We start from the raw sequence: 5,413 nt of genomic DNA on the forward strand, positions 1-5,413 counted from the left end.
GCCGTACGCCCAGCTGGGCAGCAGCAAGCAGCTCCGGACAGGAGTGCAGCAGGGTGCCGCATCCCACATCTCCCGGAAAGTGCCAGTGTTGGCTGTGATTTCTCAGGGGGAAGGACACTCTTCAAAATACTCAGGGTTGGACACGTCTTTGTCCCTGCTCTTTCCCACAGCCCTGGAGGCAGGGATGTCCTGCAGACAGCTGCTGCTCAGGGGCAGGAGGAGGCAGAGCCCTTTGCCTTTCCACCTCCCTCAGCTCCCTACCCTGCTGGGGGCTTTCGTTCAGCATCAGCTGGAGGAGGTGGTAAAGAAAACCACCCAGGCCATTTATCTGCTGTGGTTTAGCTTCCTCCTTTGCTCACTGTAAATCTTTCTTTAAAGATGCCGACCTCGCCTAAACAACTGGGGTTTCCTCTGTGTTCCCTCCCTTCTCCAGCTGCAGGTGAGCCCCTGCAGATGTCTCGACCTCCTGGGCAAGTAACTCCAGTCTTTTCCTTTCTCTCCTTCCCGAGTTCCAGATCAGTCTTTGTCCTTTACACAGATATTTAACAGCTGCAGGGAGGTTTGGGCAGTGCTTTGGAGAGGAGCAGCAGTCTACTGTCACAGCTTTTGGCATAGAGGGCACCAGATTTACTGAGCAGGGAGGAAAACCAGGCTTTCCAGAGTGACATGATGATCCTCAGAGTATCTGTTCCCCAGATATGCTGTGTCTCCAGGTTCTGAGAGCTGGTGTAAGATTCCAAGGGGGAAAAAAGAGAAAAGGAATGCCATGGAAATCGAAACCTAACAGTGCCACCCAGCAGCAGCTGCTGGAGGATCCGCGAGGGAAGACACTGTTTCTGGCAGACCCAGGCACCCCCTGCTCCTTCCTGGCCCCAGAACAGCTGCAGAAATCTGATTTACTTGGAGAGAAGCCGATTACAGTTTCCTGACACCCAGGAAGACGGCGCCAGCAGCAGACCCTGCGGTGGGGCCGGGAGGCTTCGGAGCCGTGTTCACCCGGGGGGCACCGGCAGGTCCTTCAGGGCGATGGGCCGGGGGCACTCGGGGAGCGTGCTCCGCAGGTGCTCTCCGTGTTCCTCCACTGTTCAGCTCGCTAATTCCACTTGGTGTTACTAATTAACAGGAGCAAGCAGAGCAAGGCTTTGGTGTAATCCCCGTGTGGCATTAGAGTGCATGTAAAGCCCGGTGAGCGCCTGCACGCAAAAGCCTATAGCAGTTAACAGGGAGCCACATGGAGACTTAATGGACTTCGGCTTGAGCTCCGCAGGGGGACTATTAGCTCTTTACTCCCTGGTGTAAGCTCCTTATCTCTTGCATGAAGGCAATGCAGGCAGCTCCAGCACCCCCGGCTCCTTCCCTCACCTGCGGCAGGACCGAGGCCTCGCACGCTGGCACAAGCCCTGCATTCACGGGCAGCCAAGGAGGGCACGCACTGCCCCCGGTACATCCCAAAGCACCACGGACACCGTGCACGCAGGCCATGGCAGGAGAGGACAGGGAAATGTTAATGGGGGGAAGCGCTCACCTGTAAGGATGCCATGGCTGAGCTTGAGCAAAGTCGCAGGGAGCACTCTGCTACCACTACTCCTCTCCTGGCCATCCCGTGGAGTCAGAGCAACAGCCGAAGTAGCTGAGCTCACGCAGGGGGACTTGCCCTGAGGATGGAGAAGCGTTAGGATCTCATTTGACACAACTGCTGCTGTGCTGGGCAGACTCTAAATGGCAGCAGAAAAAATGAGATGAGGATGCACCCAGCCCTCCACACCCCACAGTGCAGGAAATCACCCTCAGATTGGAGCAAAGGAAGGAAAAAGGCGAAACAATGCATGGGGCAGGATACACAGCTGAAATGCTGGCCACTGTGCAGCACCGCCTTCCAGCCACAAAGCCAGGGTCACCCCAAGAGGCACAGTTAATAATCACTGCTCATCAACAACCTCCTAAATAAAATAATTTTCCATGTGTCAGAGGACCTTCTTCGGGAGGTAGCTTGGCCAGTTAAGCTCCCCCCGGACCAGTCATTCTGTGCCGTATGCCAGGAGGGAGGCAGGGGCTCAGCACTGGGCTTGTGGTGCCCCCCGTCCAAAAGCCTCCCTTCCAGGCCACCCGGTTTAGGCTCAGCACTCCACACTTGAAAACATTTTTTTTTTCTACAAACAGCCCCTCAGCTTCTCCAGTGGGCATAACCCTCTCCGAGGCACCAAGGCATACAAACCTCTGGCCCTGTGAGCGCACACAGCCTCGCCGGGGTCTGCATCAGCTGAAGGACAGACATAAAGATAGTGGCACAGTTCCACTCACTCACTCTTTCCCCATATCTAGCTCAAGAGAGACTCAGCTAATGAGGCAGATGGGTCCCCACCAGTGGTCTGGCCTTGGAGCTGCGAGGTTTCTGTGCCTTGGGACATGCTACACGTGCCCCACAGCATTTGGAGCAGAGGATGCTTTTATGTGAGTAGGTACAAGGCATATGTCATAACCCTTCACCTTGAGACAGACACAGCCTGCACTTCAGCAGGGCTTTAACTCCAAGCTTCGCATGAAATTTCTGCCTGGAAGCAGATGATTAATGCCTCAGGCCAGGAAGAGTTCACCCTTCCCAGGAGGAGCTGTAACAGGCAGAGGTTTCTCAGCTTAGTGGGGCCACACCACACCAGGCGCATTCTCTCCCTGAGGAAGCCAAGCACCACAGGAGCAAAGCCCTGCAAATATTCCACTCCTGCAGCCAAAACGTCCCTTACCCAAAAAGCCCTAGGCCAGGGACACAGGGCTGCAGGGCTCATGAAGCCTCAGTGCTGGCCGAGCTTCTGCCTGCCTGCTCACCTTGCGTCCCCACACAGCAACCCAGCACACTGCATGCAAACACAGCCAGGAAAAAAAGAGCAGATAATTTCTCATGAGAGTTCAGCACAGAAGCAGCAAAGGAAGAAAGCGCAGCAGGCTCCCTCCATTTGGGAGGAAAATTTTTGCGACTCATGCTAGAGTACAGGCCTTGCCCAAGGTGGGCTGCAGGCTGGCACCACCTCCAGCTCCCTCTCCTACCCTCATGCAGGCTGTCCTGCTCTTGGTTTTCCAGCAGGCTACCAGGGACGTACCCAAGTAACCACCAAGGGATCACCAGAAGATCCGTACAGGCCTTGGGTACAAATACTGTTCTACAAACATGAGCGCGCTGACAGCAGAAGGTTGTTTTTACTCCTAGGGCAGTTTGGCGAAGGATAAACCCATTGTTTAGACTCAGAACACAATCTTGGCTCTTAATCTGGGTAATGGCCATGATAAATAAAGAGCAGTAGCTAATGAGCCTCATGAAGCTGTTCATTAAACACTGAGAAGAACACACAGAGATTTTAACAATACCAGGCAGCAAGTGGAGCACGCATCTTCTCATACCCGCTTGCATTTCCCACACAGCTCCAGGGCTTCTCCTCCCACCAGCCCGGAGCTGGGCAAGGGAACCCCCAGCCCCCTTCACTACTCTGCCTGCCCCTACCCTCCTCTGGACTGGATTCCTACATGGAAGCACTGCAGCTGCTCCCTAGCACTGGCTTCGTTTCCATAGCAACTTCCACTCACATCATTGCTCCATATTGTTCTTTTCCATTTCACAAGAGATCCCTGCTGCTCCTTCAAATAGTTCATTATCGTTTGTGCTCCAGCAGACCATCCCTCAACCAGCACCGCCCTATGCAAACCAGAATCAATTTACTAAGAATTTGTGCCTCAGTACAGAAGGGCAGGCGGAGGAGGGTGGGACATGACCCAGCTGGATTCTTGTCCAGGCACCTACCTCAGGACACGACCCCCAAGAACGGGAGCCTGCTTACACCTTCCCTGGGCCCAGGCTAGCCCATTCCCAGATTTACATCCTGGTGGCTGCTCTGGGAGGGGTGCAGCCCGTGTGGGTGTGGGACCCTCCGTGCGAGCTGCGTGCCACGGGGCAGTTCCGCAGCCTCCCGCAGGAAGGGCATGCTCACACCCACCAGCACCTGACCAGCCCTTTGGCAGGGCCTTTCTCAGATCCCCAGATCCTGTGGTTTCCTGCAATAACATCTGTGATTAAAACCTGGTATTTTGCCTAGAAATAGCAACTACTTAGACCACAGCCAACTCATGCGATGCTTTTGATAGTTGTGACCGAAAACCTCATCATTCCCATACTCGCCCCAAACAGCACTGCCCTCCTGGCAAAAGGCATGCAGGTTGCACCCAAGACAGAGTTTAATGCTTTGCTATACTCAGGAGATGAAACCACTTACAGAGGAACTCTATATCCTGTCCCGCAGATGCAGAATCAAGGTAAGAAAGCATTTGCCAGGCAAAGCAAACCCGATGTACTGAATTTGGCATAGCTGACTTCCCTTCTTACTGGATTGGGGAATTCTGAGCTTCTAAGTAACAAAGGGTGTAGGCACAGTTTACAAACAGAAAGGAGTTACCATAAAATTGACCTAAATGAGCTGTTACAGAAGAGTTTCTTAAGAGGCCTAGGGGCAGAAGGATATGTAGACAGAAGACCTGAACAGGAGATGGCTCCCAGACAGAATTTGGCTGAGAGGGCTGGAATAGCAAGTTTGTAACTTCGTAATGCCCCAGCACAAACAAGCTGCCTTGGGAAATACACACAGAGGCAAGGAAAAGAGACAAAAGCTAGACTGGACAGACTTACATAACAGTGTAAGCCATGTATTGTGCAGCTCCGAGCTAATTCCATTCGCGACCTTCCCAGAAAAAGTGTGTAAGCTTGCAGGGAACTTGCAACATCAAGAGTAAAGTTTTACACCCTGATACTGAGAGTTCAAAGCCAAGTACAACACAAATCTGCCCATGAAAATAATATACACAAGGCACCTTGGAGTGTCAGACCCTCCACTATCAGCATTAGTTCAAATTTCTCTTACCACCTATTTCAGCTTTTGCCACAGCTCTTTTCGCAATGGTACTTAGTCAAGAATCAGGAGCAAGAGTAACAGCTTCCAGAAGGACATTAAAAACAGGAGCCTGAGCAGTACAAGTCACAGCACACTTCACTTGCCCTCCAGTTTACCATTTAAGACACTACTATACATGGAAAATTGAATTAGAATGGGAAAGTGATTGACAGAAGCCAGGCAAAGCATGCTCTCAGGGTTCAGGCTTTTAAGAAGAAGCCTTTTAAGAATTCTGCAACAAATGTAGTAAAACTGCTTTATCACTACCTACAGACTGTATAATGATCCCAAAGAAAAAGAATCCACTTTCCCCACTGGAACTGGATGCATAGGACTACTAGTCCTTAGGATTAAAAAGAAACACAGCATCTCCCAAGTTAGTACTGCAGAATTTTATACTACACTTAATACACTTATGTCATACTTGACAGGACACTGTCAAAAGGTAGTGACTGATGCAAATACAAATATTAGAAACAACA

The sequence above is a fragment of the Accipiter gentilis genome, chromosome 10, assembly GCF_929443795.1.
Source record: "Accipiter gentilis chromosome 10, bAccGen1.1, whole genome shotgun sequence".
NCBI lineage: Eukaryota > Metazoa > Chordata > Aves > Accipitriformes > Accipitridae > Astur > Astur gentilis.